The 16,496-nt window shown below is 47.2% G+C and overlaps 1 pseudogene across 1 annotated transcript in view; it reads left to right on the forward strand.

The window, feature by feature from the left end:
• The window catches only part of LOC146347834 (complement factor H-related protein 2-like), a 40,873-nt pseudogene extending 25,651 nt beyond the window's left edge, over nt 1-15,222 (forward strand). Inside the window, exons 7-11 of the transcript XR_014790437.1 lie at nt 1,126-1,269; nt 3,685-3,756; nt 8,965-9,141; nt 9,947-10,083; nt 14,747-15,222. The product of XR_014790437.1 is annotated as a complement factor H-related protein 2-like (transcript). The remainder of the gene's footprint in view (nt 1-1,125; nt 1,270-3,684; nt 3,757-8,964; nt 9,142-9,946; nt 10,084-14,746) is intronic.
• The last annotated feature ends 1,274 nt before the right edge of the window (nt 15,223-16,496 follow it).

Below are 16,496 nucleotides of genomic sequence, written 5' to 3' on the forward strand. Positions count from 1 at the left end.
AACTCTTCTCTACCCTCTTTTTATGTGCAAGTGATTGTTATCTCCTTCCCACAACATAATTTATGCCAAGACTTCATCAGGATTCAGCCAAGTAGACTCTTTTCAATTCTAGGGCTAAGTTATGAAGAAAGCTAGAGTCCATACAAAAAACAAAACCCCCACACCTACAAATGACAAGTCACGGATATGATTAGGCTGAAAGGGTAGACAAGTCAGTGGAGTGGAATGGGCCTGAGAAGTTAATTAAGCCTGCAGAACCATGCTCACAACTCAGGACTTAATTCTGAGAAAACATGCAAAGTATCAGGCTGCAAACCTCCCCAGAAAAGAAACTTGGGTTACATTCCTATGTACTCTTTCTGGGGAGAAAGCCCCATAGAACACAATGGGACTGACTTCTGAGTAGTCATGCATGGGATTGTATAAGTAAGTAGTTTTTAAATAAATGCTCTTGCCTGTGGGGATGTCAGAGAATTCTGCCACGGATCTCAGTGAGGCTGAATGCCAGTGCATTCAGCCCCCCAAAATCCATTGCGGAACAAAGCCCCCGCTCCCCCCAACCCACAAAAGGTGCGTGAAATGGAGCACTTACCTGCTGCTGTCCATGCTGACTTGCGAATGGTGGCCGCCCTGCAGCAGCCATTTGCTTCCTCATCATAGCCATGATAGGCTATGTAAATACTTACATAGCCTATAATGGCTAATGCAGGGACGCCTTTTGGCAAGCCAAAAAAAAAACAACAACCCCAGAGTACTCAAATGGCGGCAGCTACGGCGGCCACCATTTGCGTTCCCTTTTTTTTGCTGTTTTAGCCTACGTAAATACTTACATAAGCTATTACAGTGGAAAAAAAGGGGGAACGCAAATAGCATAATGGGCGCTATTTGCGTTCCTTTTTTTTCCCGCCATAATAGCTTACATAAATATTTACGTAGGCTAAAATGATGGGAAAAAAAGGAACACAAATGGCCTCCACTACGCTATTTGCGTTCCCCTTTTTTTTCGCCGTAATAGCTTACATAAATATTTACGTAGGCTAAAATGGCCAAAAAACGGGAACGCAAATGGTGGCCGCCATAGCTGCCACCATTTGCGTACACTGTGTTGTTGTTTTTTGTCTGCAGGCTGCCCAGCAGCTGGATGTCCGGCTGCGGACAGCCCTGGCCAGCGGCTCCGTGGAATCTCCGTGGAGAGGAGCCGTCCAGACAGAATTTCAGGGGGAGGGACGGATCACCTCCCCCCCACCGCAAATGTCGCTCTTCAAAAAGGTAAGTGACTTTCGTACATCCCTACTTGCTTGTTTGTATAAATTTAGATACAATTCAGAACTTCTCTTACCAACCACCCTCCCTTCTTGGGAATTCCCTGAGACTTGTTATGGATGGAATAAAGAAAAGAAAGGAAGACCAGGGGTGGGGAGGGAAGAAGAGGTAAAGGAGAAAGGTGATTGGAAATGGATGGGATGGGTGGGAAATGGAGAATTCCCCTAACTAAGTGGCTCTTTTCAGAGGGGTAACAGTGTGGAGGAATTTGGGAGGGGGTAGTGGAGGGTTCAATATACCTTAATTAACTTTATGCAGTGACTGAAGGCTTTTCTTGTTCTTTTTAAACTACAAAACTTATTTAAAAGCCCGATGCCAGCTGGAAACGCCAAGAGGCACTCTGCATGCAGCCTTCCCAGCACTTCCTGGAACATGATATCACATAGTTCTAACCCTCCTTTTGGTATAATCTGCTCCCTGCTGCTATGTAGGAGAAGTTTAAGGTGGACGGGGGAAAGAGAAGTTTGTGGAGGCTAATTAAACCATTTATTGTGCTGAAGACTTTAGTTGTGCCAAAGTGAAATGTTCCAGTTTAGGGAGTAAAGCCAGATGTTTCCTATAGTTTAAAAGGCTGCTGCCTTCTACACACCTTGTTGCCCTGCTAAGGGAGTGATTCCTATGGTTTCCTAGTCCCTGGAAGACTACTGAACCTGGGAGAAGGAGGCAGGCTCATATTAAGGCAGATGATGCCATTGGAGCAGCTCATAAACTTTAGGGCACTGCACAGATGATTTGGGGCACATGCCTTGTTCTGCTCTGTATAACAACGCCCATAGTGTCCTTTCAACAGATAAGGGTGTACGGATTCCCCACTGTCTGTTCCAGTGGGGAATCCGCCCTGGGGGGAGGCGATATGTTCTTCCCCCCCGGAATCCTCCTGAGCGGCTCTGCTCCGTGAGGATTCTGTGGAGCCACTCAGTTTGAGCGCCGCTTACCTGCTGGACCTGGCCCATTCTCCTCTGCACCAATCACATTTTTTTTTTTTTAAATGGCAATCGGCAGAATGTGCCCATAGACTTATACGCAAACTAGAGCCATGAATCAGCTGAGTATGCATGTAGCTCTCTGAAAGAGCAGTAATCCTGTTAATGTGGGTAACAGTTGTACACGCAGAAGCCCTTTTCTGAACCTTAGTTAAGTGCACATAGAACAGAGACAGAGATCGCCTTGCTGCGATCCTTCTCTTTGCCATCCTTCTGTATGCATTGACATTCTGTCATCCTCAATTGGATATCTGAAACCCTCTAGCACTGTTATCTTGGTCCCTGGTAACAAATGAATCATGAGTAATTGTTTATTATGCAAGACCCAGGGAAAGTATAATTTACATAAAGCCCTTATTTGTTTGCATCTTCTCCCCATTTAGATAGAACCTGTGGACCACCCCCTAGAGTTCCCAATGCTGAAATTGTGGATGGTAGAGCAGACTCCTATCTGTATGGCCACCAAGTGCATTATCAATGCCATGAAGGTTTTGAAATGCCTCTATCAGACACTATAACATGTGACAATAAGAAGTGGTCAGAACCACCAAGGTGCCAAGGTAGGAATTTGTAGTTTCAAAGATGAATTCCATCCAGATCCTCTTGCTCACTGCCAAAGGTAAGCCTGGAGAATACCAAGAGAGAGAAGTCAGAGGCATTGGAGACAACGAGGCCAGTCCATTGCTGGGACACATTTTTAATAGGGATGGCAGGGAATAGCACCACGGATCTCGGTGAGGCCGAATGCCAGTGTATTCGGCCCCCCAAAATCTGTGGCCGAATGGCCTGCCCCCCCTGCCCCCCCACGGATCTCCCCCGGGACGAGACTTACCTGGGGCAGATCTTCTGGGTGGCAGCGGCTCCGGGGGCGGCGGCGGCTGGTCTTCCGACCAGCTGCCACCACCGCCATTTGCAGACTTGTGGTTTGTTTGTTTGTTTCAAGACATGATAGGCTACATGAAGGTTTACGTAGCCTATCATGGCTGGGTAAAAACAAAAAAAACCAGGTACACAAATGGTGGCGGCTACGTCCGCCGCCATTTGCGTTCCTTATTTTTGGTGTCTTAGCCTACGTAAATATTTATGTAGACTAAGACAGCGAAAATAAGAGGAACGCAAATAGCGTAGTGGGCGCTATTTGCGTCCCTTTTTGATTTGCCGTTTTAGCCTACATAAATATTTACGTAGGCTAAAACGGCGAATCAAAAAGGGATGCAAATAGCACCCGCTACGCTATTTGCGTTCCCCTTTATTTTTTGCCGTCATAATCTACGTAAATATTTACGTAGACCAAGATGGCCAAAAATAAGGAAAGCAAATGGCGGCGGCCGTAGCCGCTGCCATTTGCATACACGGTGTTTTGTGTTTTTTTACCCAGAGCCCTCCTCGGCCAGAAATCCAGCTGCGGATGGCTCTGGCGTGGGCCTGGCCGGCTGCTCCATGGAGTTAGGTATGTGCGAAAGTCACTTACCTTTCACCGATTATGTTGATGGTGGGGGGGAGGCATTACGTCCCTCCCCCGGAACCCTCGACGGGGGGGAGGCGGTCCGTTCCTCCCCCCCGGAATCCTCCGCAGCCGGCTGTGATCTGCAGCAGCTCCACGGAGCAGCCGGCCAGGCCCAGCCAGGCCAGAGCAGTCCACAGCTGGATTTCTGGCCGCGGAGGGCTCTGGGGGAAAAAAAACAACTACAGCCACCGCCATTTGCGTTCCTTATTTTTGCCTAGGGATGTCAGACAATTTCTCCACGAATTTCGGGGAGGCCGAATGCCAGCGCATTCGGCCCCCCAAAATGGGTGGAGAAACGGTCTGCCACCCCCCTGCCACCCCAGGATGGGACTTACCTTGTGCAAATGTCCCTGGCGGCGGCAGCGGCAGTTCAGCGGCGGCACGGCGGCGGTTCGGCGGTTGCTGCGGCGGCGGCCGGTCTTCTGACCAGCCGCTGCCGCTGCCATTTCCAAGTTTTAAAAAAAACAAAACAAACAAACGTGATAGGCTACGTAAAGATTTACGTAGCCTACCATGGCTAGATTTTTTAAAAAAACACTGTGATAGGCTATGTAAATCTTTACATAGCCTTAGGGTTGGCGGAGAATTTCTCCCCGAAACTTCAGGGGGCCGAGCGCCAACGTGTTCGGCCCCCCAAACAAGTTTCGGGGAGAAATCCTCCGAACCCCCCCACCCCCCGCACCCCCCCCGGAACGGGACTTACCTTCACCGAATGTCCCTCCCGGTGGCTGGTCCGGCCGGCGGTTCGGCGGGTGTTCGAGCGAGGCGGGAGCGGCAGCCGGTCTTTCAACCGGCTGCCGCCGCCACCATTGCAATGAAAGAAAAAAAAACGCCCCCTGATAGGCTACGTGACGATTCAAGTAGCCTATCATGGCTAGATTTGCAAAGTCAGCCGTGATAGGCTACGTCAATCGTCACGTAGCCTATCACGGGTGACTTAAAAAAAAAAAAAAAGTGTGTACGGATAACGGCGGCCCCCATAGGGAGCCGCCATTCCTGTTCCTTATTTGGTCGCTGTAGTCTACGTAAAGATTTACGTAGACTACGGCGAAAATAAGGGCAACGCTATTTGCGTTGCCCTTATTTTCGCCGTAGTCTACGTAAACATTTACGTAGACTACAGCGACTAAATAAGGAACGCGAATGGCGGCTCCCTATGGGGGCCGCCATTAGCGTACGTGCTTTTTTTTTTTTTTTAAGTCACCCGTGATAGGCTACGTGACGATTGACGTAGCCTATCACGGCTGACTTTGCAGATCTAGCCATGATAGGCTACATCAATCGTAACGTAGCCTATCAGGGGGCGTTTTTTTTTTTTTTTAACTTTCGCGTTTGCGGCCGGGCGAGGCGGGAAGCCTCCTCCCCGGCCTGAATTTCGGCCGGGGCGAGGCGGGAAGCCTCCCCCCTGGCCTGAATTTCGGCCGGGGCAAGGCGGGAAGCCTCCCCCCCCAGCCTGAACTTCGCGGGGGGACCAGCGAAGTGCCTCCCCCCCACCGCGAACGTCCTTCGAGGACAGGTAAGTGACTTTCGTCCACCCCTACATAGCCTATCACAGCTGACTTAGAAAAAAAAAAAACTGCACATACGCAAATGGTGGTGCCCATGGGCGCCTCTATTTGCGTTCCTTATTTTGGCACGTGTAGTCTACGTAAACATTTACGTAGACTACACATGCTAAAATAAGGAACACAAATGGCGGCGCCCATGGGCGCTGCCATTTGCGTACTCACGTGTGTGTTTTTCTTCACTCAGCCGTGATAGGCTATGTAAACATTTACGTAGCCTATCACGGCTGACTGCAGGGACACAAATGGCAGCGGCTACGGCCGCCGCCATTTGCATCCCGGCAGGACAGGAGGATTCGTGGCCGGAGGGACAGGGCGCCTCCCCCCCCAGCCAGAATTTCGGGGGGGAAGGATGGGGCGCCTCCACCCTGGCCAGAATTTCAGGGGGAGGGACGGAGCGCCTTCCTCCCACCGCAAATCAACTTTCAGTTTCAGGTAAGGGACATACATCCCTAAATTCGTACATCCCTAAGTTTTTAAAACAGTGAGCATGAGAACTGCCTTTATCCTCCCTGAGAGGGGACCATTCCCAGCGTTCCTGTTTGAGCCACTGCACCTCTGCATTGGGAGTGGCTGAATAACTGAATTGCACCTATAGCTCAGTGACCTACCTCCAGAGCAAGCTAACTCAAAGGAGGCATGGTCAGAGCAACTCATTATGCAGAAATGCCATTGGTAGCCTCCTCTCTCTCTCTCTCTCTCTCTCTCTCTCTCTCTGTGTGTGTGTGTGTATGTACAGTATTTTTGGCTTTAAACATTAAATTAATTTATTTCCTGCAATATGAAAACTATTTGTTTGCAGGATACTGGTGTGCCACTGGACACCATTTGGGAATCACAGTTATAGACTATGGATTATGCAGGTTTACCTAGAAATCTATGAAATTATATCGCATGAAATAATTGATTATGTATATATGTACATCCACCTTTCCCAACCTGGTGTCCTCCAGACGTGTTGGACTACAACAGCTATCATTCCCACCTAGTGCTCCCTAGTGGGGGTGATGGGAATTGTAGTTGTAGTTCTACGTATCTAGGGGGTGCCAGTTTGGGCAAGGCTGGTGTACATTCTAGTTTACCTCCTACAAGCAAAGGTTGCAGGTGCCACCTCAAAATGGCTGTCATGGTGGTATGGCAAGTTACAAAACATGAAAAAAGGTAAACACCACTAGTATAGAAAAAAATGGATCATCATGGAGCTGCATGGTTTCTTACTAGGGATGTCAGAGAATTCCACCATGAATGTCGGGGAGGCCAAATGCCAGCGCATTCGGCCCCCCGAAATCTGTGGCGGAATGGCCTGCCACCCCCGCCACCCCCCGCGGATCCCCCCGGGACGAGACTTACCTGGGGCAGATCTTCCGGGTGGCGGTGACTCCGGTGGCGGCTCCAGCGGCGGTGTGGCGGCAGCAGCGGTGGCGGTGGCGGCCGGTCTTCTGACCGGCTGCCGCCACTGCCATTTCCCGTGTAAAAAAAAAGAAAAGAAGATGTGATAGGCTAGGCTACATAAAGATTTACGTAGCCTATCACAGCTAGGTTAAAAAAAAATGTGATAGGCTACGTAAATCTTTACGTAGCCTATCACGTCTGACTTTAAAAAAAACAAACACACGCGTATGCAAATGGCGGCGGCTACAGCCGCCGCCATTTGCGTATGCGCTTTTTTTTTTTAAGTCAGCCGTGATAGTCTACGTAAACATTTACATAGCCTATCATGGCTGACTACAGGGACACAAACAGCGGCAGCTACGGCCGCCGCCATTTGCGTCCCTGCTAGCCAGCGGCTGGATGTCCGGCTGCTGGCGGAGCTGGCCGGTGGCTCTGCAGAATCCCTGCAGAGCACAGCTGGCCGGCCAGGATTCCAAGGGGGAGGCACATAGTGCCTCGCCCCCAGTGAGGATTCTGGGGGGAGGGACGGAGCGCCTCCTCCCCCCCAGCGGAACCCGGCAGATCCAGGTAAGGCCAATTTCGTACATCCCTATTTCTTACATGGGCTCCACTCAAAACCATCCGATTCAACCCTAAATGTACGATGGAGGGTATTGTCTCATCAGCAGTGCTGAAGTATGATTCAGCTGCCAGCCCAGTCAGATTCTTTCCCTTGCATGGAGGGAGGGGCCCCATCTTGTCCTTCACCTCAGTGGCACAATGTCTTGGAGCAGCCCTGCTTTCACAGCAGGCAGGTGCCCCTCTAGATCCCCCAGAGTGCCTCGCCCAACGTTGAGCCAACACCTGCTAAGGGTGGGAGCCGAGCAGCTCCTACACGGAAGCACCACTCGGGGTGACTGGCTTTAGTGAAGGCAGAAAGGGGCAGTGAAGGCACCATGGAAGGGTGCTACGGCCCCACCTTGTGGGTGGCGGGTCAAAAAGATCAGTGGAGCTGGTGGTTGTGTTTTGCTTGTGTGACCTTTCCTTGTTCCAGCCCAGACCAAGCCTCTCCTAAAATCCAATCCCTTGTAGTGTGTGTGTGTGTGTGTGTGTGTGTGTGTGTTTACCATTGCTCTTGTTTGTGGCTGCCCTGACTCTGGTCAAAGTTGCTGCCCTCCATTCCCAAGCCTCCCCATCCCTGCCCTAGTAACGTTTGGCATCATTTCACTGCTATTTCAGGTCTGTGGATATAGTATAGTCTGTGTCTGCCTGTGTCTGTGTTCTTTGCTGTGTGTGTTGTGTGAAAATATGAAATAGTGAAAATAGTGAAAATATAACACACACAGTGTTGCAGTGTGGACCAATCACAGTCATCTTGGACATACTTCCACGTAGTTCGATGAAGTGTCGTCCATCCAGCCTTTGAAGGATGAAGGAGGAGGATGGCGAAGGTTGTGTTGTCCCCGAGGCAGTTTCTGGAAGTGGGAGAGGCAGCAGAGAGGGCAACGTTGGTTCGTCTGCCCTCAGAACCCAACACACATCCCTCACCGCAGGCTGGACTAGTGCTGCCGTTATTGCTGGGGGGTGACGGAAGAGCAGGGCCACCTTCCCCCGTGTCTGCTGGCGCCAGTAGGAGCCACTGTGGCGTCCCCTGCTTGCTTCCAGTGGATATCACACCCCTTCGGAAAAGGAGGCAGGCACAGGAGGCAGCAGCAGCAGGATGGGGGGGAGGGCCTGTTGTTGGCCTGGAGATCCCACAGGGGATGATAGGCGTTGTAGAGATTCCACTCTAGTCAACGGGGAGGATTTTGAAGGCTTCAGTAAATGAGATGCAGTGAAGCTGTACCTGGGATCTAAGATGAACTGCAAGCAGAGTGGGATCTTTGGCCAATGTGTGTGTGTGTGGAGGGGGGGGATATTGAGGGAGGAGCAGCTGGATGGGAAAGTAAACCCTTCCTATTGGCATGCAGCAGTCTTGATCTGGATTACTTGGGGGTAAAAAAATAAAGCGAGGATCAGCTGCATGCTGCATATTCAGTGAAGTTGTGGGGTGGCACTAAGGTTTCAGGCTGAAGGAGCTGCCTGTGCAAACCGAATGAGGCAGGTTCTGAGGCAAATCTATTTTCTGCACACAACCCAAATTGATGGATATTGCTTTGGGGGGGAAGTGCATTTTCAGGATGTCTTTCCAATGTCGTTTGATCTACTATTTCAGTTGCAACATGTCCTCCTCCGCCTCAAGTTCCTAATGGTCAGATTTCTGGTCTTACAAAGGAGAGGTATTTGCATCTTGATACGGTGACGTATTCCTGTCACCATCCATACAGACATTATGGATCTTCTACAGTCACGTGTTGGAACAAACAATGGTCGGAAGTACCAAGATGCATAGGTATTTGAGGTTCATATTTTTTAATATTTAAAAGGAATTTGTGTTGTGTTGTAGCACCCTTTCTTAGATGCATTCCAGGAGAGATGCCACCAGGTTGAGATCACTGGTACCATTTTTGCACAGCTGGAACAACTGTTCAAACAGGAAAGCAGTCTTAAAAGCAAAGCAAGGCCGCTATCTGTGACTCCTGAACTGCTAAAACCGTAAGCCCCGTTCCCTCAAAAGTGCCCTTAAGAACTGGAGCGTTTTCCCACCCTGCTGAGATTACTGCCTTCCCCACCCTTTTCCATCGTCCCCACAAAAGTGCCAAAATACACTGAAAGGAGTATTCAGCCTGGCCATAGATGGAAGTCAAAGGCTTCATGGAAGTTCTGGGCAAGGGTTCCAGGCATTAGGGGCAAAATGGAAGAATGGACAGAGGTGTGTAAGGATAAAGACCTTCAATTCTAAGCTTCTCCAGAAGCTATTGTTAAAAACTAGACTTTGCTAGGTACTGATAGGACTTTTCAAAAGCTGACAAAATAGCAAAAATGCTGATAGTAAACAGATGAGCTAAAGTTTGCCCCACCCCCACCTCTGTCCATGAGATCCCATCTGTGCAAAGGTCCATCAGTTACACATAGCTCATTAAACAAACAAATTGTTTTTGTTTTATAAAAGAAAGATTTTTGAAACTTTGGAAACTTATCTTCCTATTGTGTGAAGTTGAATCATCTTATAGACATATGTGTGAGCACTACAATAACTGAAATCATACCAGGTGTCATCAAATAGTTTCTTTCTCTAATTCAATGCATCACTATAGATCCTACAGGAAAATGTGGTCGGCCCCCTCCAATGGAATATGGGGATATCTTGAACACCCCCAAACCAGAATATATGCCCGGCGAGTCAGTGCAATATCAATGCCAAGGATTCTACAGATTGGAAGGATCTCCAATAGTACGTTGTGAATATGGTCATTGGACAGATATACCAAGATGCATAGCTATAAGAAGCAGGTGTAACACTTTGTATTCTGTTGAAGAATGTTGTAAATCTAGAAATGCATGAAGTTGAAGTTTATGTCATGGTTGTGATGTCAGCTGAGATGATTTTACATGGTGTTGGATTATTATGAACTGTTCATTCCTGCGTTTTGGGGGAGCCAGAAGCTGCCCTACCACAGGGCAAGGTGAGGCAGCTCCCACTGAAGGTCACGCCCTGTGGCAAATCCCAGGAGAACTGTGCAAGAGCTCTTGTTCTGCACAAATCCTTTCCCCCAGCCAAATCAACTTTCCACTTCATCACAGCAACCACATGATCATTCCATGGATTTCCTCTTCCTGTAAGCAGCGGCAATGTTGCTGAACATCCTGTGGCATCAGTCAGTGGTTCCCTCAGGGACACGAGTGCAGGGAGAGGGAGCTCCGAGGTTCTCAGTGTTCACATTCCAGCCTAGTATATATAAAGCAACTTATATAATTTTTGTAATTTTGTAATATGTGCATAAAAATTAAGTAATTCTTAATCAAGATCAGTGACCCTGTCCTGGAGCCCAGGTTCCCCTTCTTACTGCTACATAGCCTAAACCACAAGTCAAGGGGCGCGATCATCAACATTTCCTCTACTAGCGAACTCGAGTGTTGAGTGCCTGTCTCTTTGGGTGCTATTGAGACATACTCAGAAATAAGGGAGTGTTTTCTCCATGCTTGAAGCACACTTTAGGTAAGCAGAAGTATAGGTCTGTAAATTAAAAGAATTAGAATTCTAAAAAATGGCCCAACAAGCACCTGTGAGGTCCCAGGATTACTGAATGATGACTGTAGTTGAAACTATTGATGTGTGTGTGTGTGTGTGGGAGAGAGAGAGAGAGAGAGAGAGAGAGACCTGACTAAAGCAGGGGTGGGCAACACAAAACCTGTTGACCCCATATATGCCCTCCCATGCCACCAAATTTACCACAAAAATTCATAGGGCAGCAACAAAGCAGCATTTTTCCTTTAAAATAAGACGCACACTCCCCAAGCACCTTATTTTAAAAGAAAACAGCAGCTCTTTTTCTGCCAGTTTGGTGGTGTCACAGCAGCAATTTTAGTGGTGCTGGAGGGATAAGGGCCCATTGGTTTCTGTGGGGCAGGAGGAATTGGCCCTCAGGCCCCTAGAATTTGCTACCTGAGTTGGGCAGACTGTGTGAGTCTGTAAATTAAGTCTAAGGCGGAGACATGGAATGTTAAGCTCTCAGTTAAGAGAAAGAAAAAGGAAAATTACGGGTAGAAAAGAAAAGACATCAACCTCCTCAAGTCATTAACAGCTTGAGCCTATTACATTCTAAGCGTTCCATACCTAAGTTTTTTTGTCAAATGAAGTCCTCAGGGTCAAGTCAATCTCTAAAATGTTAAATGACTTGTGCCTTTCTGCAGTCCCTTGTACAGCAACTGAAGAAGATATGAAACGTAACAATATACGGCTGAGGTGGAGATATGGTGAAAAACTGTATTCAGAATCTGGAGATCAAATAGAATTTTACTGTCAATACGGCTATCGGAAACATCCAGCCTCCCCTCCATTTGTAGCACCATGTATAGATGGCAACTTGGTATACCCAAGATGTATGTATAGTGCCGTTAAACCACATGCATCTGCTGAATTTTTTTTTAACCTTTAGAAAGTCACGTGCATCAAAAAGGTATGGCTGTCTTCGGGATTATACAGATCTGCGTCCGTGTCCAGCTATGGCTGAATCAGACTGAGCACTAGAGGAAATTCAGGGGGCAGTCCACAAGGAAGGCAACAAGGCAGGGAGATGGTCAAGCACAGAGGTTTCAGTCCAGTCTGGGATCAGATGAAGACAGGAGTGGTCAAGATTCAAGCACAGGTCAAAGCACAGTTAAGTGGTGAGATACATAGTCCAGAAGTGGAGTCAAGCAGGAGTCGGTAGCACAGAGGATCAATCACAAGGCAAGGTACAAGACACTGGAGCAGACAGAACAAAGTTCTTCCAGCACTGGCTAGGTTAAGACTGCAAGCTTATATAGCCAGAGTTTCCTGAGCCCCAGCCACAGCTTAGCTGCAGTGCATTAAAGCCCTCTGGCAAAAGTTGTACTCAGGAGGAGTGGCTTGATCCTGAGGAGTCCTTTCTTCCTGAAGAATTTTTGTAATTAAGCACTCCTTCTCAAAGGAGCCCTATTGGCCTGCCTCTTCAAGCATCAACACTCTCAGGAGTGGTTCCTTGAAGGCGTAACTCCCCTCCTCCTGCAGGGGAAGGGCTAGTGTTGATCTGACTTGAGGGCCCAGGCTCCCCCAGATCTCCTGACATGGGTGCCTCCTTGGCATTGTCTGTTTCTGGAAGCTCTAGCTCCTTCTCAGGGGAGGAGTCCTCCAGCAGTGGCATGACAGTCAGAGTCATGAATCTTCTCAGGCCTGGACCTACCTTAAACCCAAGCCTGCAACTTGGAGCCATTTTTCAACTTGTTGCCAGATACGTTCAGTTTTCTTTGCCCTACATCCCCACTCGTTGTGTTTTGCCTCTTCCTGTCTGTCTTTCTCCACCCCTCATTTTCTTCTAGTCACTCTTTTCCTTTTGTCTCCTCTATTTTTCTCCCTTTTTAAAAGTCATAATCAGAATGGAAAGAAGAAAAAAAATCATTATGGTGCTGCCTATGAGACCCAGATTTGGTCATGGCATGGCCTACCTATAGAGTACAGACCACCAGTTTCTCTTTGCGGGGCGGGGGGACCTGCTTCCTTCCACAGTCCTTAGAAAAAAATCATCAGAGCTAATAAACATCCAGTGATTTAACTCATGACATTGTGGAGCACTTACCCAAATTCTTGAACCAATGATTACTCCACTGGATTTCTAGCCCTTTCTATTCTTGGTGATATTAACTCCAGTGAATTTATAAACCCAAATGAGTTTATTACAAGTGCCTGTAATTAAAGCAAGTCATTTTCTTTTGTTATAAAGAGGGTTAACAGCCCTTCGTCTCTTTAGTTCCCACTTAATTGTCAAGCATGTATCAGTCCCCTAGACATCTCCATCATTATGAGGAATCTCAGCAGTTTGCATAAACACACAGCAGCAACATTTGGTTACAACACACCCATTCTCTACCAGCACTTAATTTCTGTCGAGTGGCTTTATTTTAAGTGTATTTAAAAAAAAAATCATGATTAAAAAAAGGGGGGGTCTGATTTTCTTTACTAGTATATTGCCAAACCAGACATTATAGCAAGCTCTAATTTCTTATGTTCAAAACTTATTCTTTATTTAGAGAGGAATCCTATGGCTTCTAGACAGTGGCTAGACAGCCATAGGTTTGTTTGGTTCTGGGAACTGACCTTGGACCCTGCACTCTGAGGTCAGTTCCCAGAAAACTGCCTCCCCACCCTCTAGTAACAGGCATGGTTCCCCCCAGGCTCCACGCTCAGAAGAGCAGCGTGGAGTGGGGCAAAAGGGGGGCATTCCTGGGTGTGGTGAGTAGCAGGGAGTGCGGAAGTGCCAGTATGATGCTTCCTATGCATTGTCTGCCCCCCCCACTTTGAAGTCCCACAGCTCGACACTCAAAATCAGCTGTCTAGCCACGAATGCACAGCAGCCAGAGCGTGGAGGATCCCCTCCGTGCTCTGCCCACCCTGCATTGGATAGTCGGTCAGCTCCATGTTCGGATGCGGCTTACTATCCACATAGGATTTCACTCCAAGTCTTCGAAGCATATAGCTATGATGACACCAAATCACCTTCATCGAGAGAATACAGTCAGAAATCCTTAGAGTTCTTGCAATCTTTGGTTTCTGCACTGAGTCAATCTAACTTCTCATGCCATATGTTGGTAGCAACGTGTTTGTGGCAACGTTAATTAGGGATAAACCAAAGTTACAGAGAGAGTGTGTCTATGTTTGTGCTGAAAAGCACCTTCCGTTTTCAGTGGTATTTCCACATTGCCGTGAACACATTCACATCCTGCCAATGCTGTCAATGACATATCCGGTTTAATGACACAGCCATGCATAGACTGAATCGCATGTGTTGCGAATCAGATTCAAAGCCGAACATTAAAATTTGAGAACACTGTGTGTGGCTCTACTCTTAACTCCCTTCCATTCGTCAGCAAAGTTTTCGCAGTACTCTGTCTTCCTCGTCATCAATGAGTTATATCTAAATTTTGCTCATCACACCTAGGGCTCATTGAAACCAATGGGACTTTTAAGTTAGTCATGACTGAAATTTCCTATTGATTTCAGTGGGGGCTAAGTACAACACATTTAGTGTGGATCCAGCCTATTGTTTTTAATAGATGTCATTGGATTGAATGCAGACGTGGTCATGCTTAAAGTAGACCCATTAAAATCCATGGGATTGAAGGTAGTCATGACTAACTTTACTTGTCCCATTGCTTTTAATAGGTAGGGTGGGCAATGTGCAGCCCATGGGCTGAATGCAACCCCCCAATGAATCCCCCACCATCCAAAAGGTAAAAAAGACAACAACACACACACAATTTTTGGTATGCTTCTGTTTGGAACCAGTTTAATATCATAAATATGTCAAAGACAAAAGATGCTTACACAAAATTCTAACCATGTAACTTTATCTCTTCCTTGTTTACTTTGCATTTAACAGGCATAAGATGAATGAAATTAAGCCTACAGCAGACATTTTTAACCAGCATATGATCTTTTTAATATTATCAAATCAAGCTGGGTTTTTGCAAATGTATTTTTCATGGATGATATGCAGCTGTTCACAATGGATCATGGATGTAAAATGGAAATCCAACTTCATAGAAGCCACGCCTCCAGTGTTTGTCATGGGTAAAGTTATAAAGTGGCTATAAATATAGGTCTATCCCACTTATAATAAAACTCAGTTAAAAACAGTACAAATCTGACATTGTAGAAAGAAACATAATACTCTGGGATCAGGCATGCAAGGTTTTGCATATACATTTCTGAGTTTAGACATTTGAGCTTTCGATGTGAACTTGCAGCCATAATGATACCGTGACTATGTATAATTGTATTGGGTTATATTTATTTTTTTGCCATGTACAGATTTTGTTTTCATTTAAAAAATAAAATAAAAACACTTATTTGCAGAAATGAAGTTCTTTATTGAGATGTAATTTTAGAAACCCTGGGCAGAATCCAAGGGGGCACTTATGCCTCCGCCGATCCTCTTGTGCAAGCAGCGGGTCCTGCCGATTCCGTTGCGCAGGCGGGACCCACCACTTGCACCACTTGCACAACTTGTGATCTAGCACTTCCCAGAGGAAGCCTTGAAACAAGCAGAAATGCTCGTTTCTCAGTTGGGACAGGTCAGTAAAGCACCCTTATGTGAGCTCTCTGCCGACCTGCCCTGTTCCAGAAATGAGCGTAGGGATGGATGGATTACTCACCGTCCGTTCTGTGGTCTTTTCCTCTGGGGGAGGATGTGATCCTTCCCCACCTCCACCCCCGGAATCTGTAGATGGCTGCCGTATGCAAACATACATACTGGCTGGGGAGTAAGCTCCTTGAACACATGGGGGGGGGGCTTCCGAGTTAACATGCATAGGACTGCACTGTTCATATTTCTTTGTCATGTTCTCACACAAGTGGTTTGATTCCTTGGCATATTAACATCCAGATACATCAATATATGTGGCTGCCTTTTTGTGGTTACTAGAGCTTGGGAGCGAAGATCTGTGTCTTATTGTCAGAGCTCATCCCAGTCTGGGGGGAGCTATAGCCTGACACTGATTCTGAGTTGAAGAGGAGCTAGGCCCTGCCATGGGCAGCCAGATGCCTGAAAATTCAGCGCTGCCAGGCCTCCTGCCTTATTATGAGCTGGGATAGGGTGAGATTCAGTACAGAGATATGGCCTATCTTTTGCAGCTGGGAGACCTGATCTTGATGGAAGCCCCTGTTTCCTTACCAGGGATGTCTGCAGAGGAGGGGGCTTCTGGGATGTGTCCTAAAATGCATCATTAGTTAAAGAGGGTGGAACAGAGATGTCTGGTGAGGTGCAGCATGCAGTCACAAGCTAGGTTTCCCTGCCAGGATCAAAGCCCGATAGCGATCCTTAGTGGCCACTTTCCTGTATTTACAAAAGAGCAACAGACTGTAGAGTTTGCTGGAAGCAACATCTTTCTAACCTGGAAATCCTTCTCTTGCTTATTTGATGGAACTACAGACAAATTTGGAATTATTCTGTATGCTGGAGCCAAATCTGTTTGGGTCTTTTGTTGGGAAACTATTTATTTATTTACAATATTTATATAGCACTCCATATCTAAAGCAGATTCCAGAGTAGTGAGCATAAGAGGTAAAATAGTAAAAGGGTAAAAAGAATTCAAATATGATAAAAAAACTATTCTTTTTTAAAACAGAAT

Source organism: Heloderma suspectum, chromosome 4, assembly GCF_057233095.1.
Source record: "Heloderma suspectum isolate Gila_16-S chromosome 4, 16-S_ref, whole genome shotgun sequence".
In the NCBI taxonomy this organism is placed as follows: domain Eukaryota; kingdom Metazoa; phylum Chordata; class Lepidosauria; order Squamata; family Helodermatidae; genus Heloderma; species Heloderma suspectum.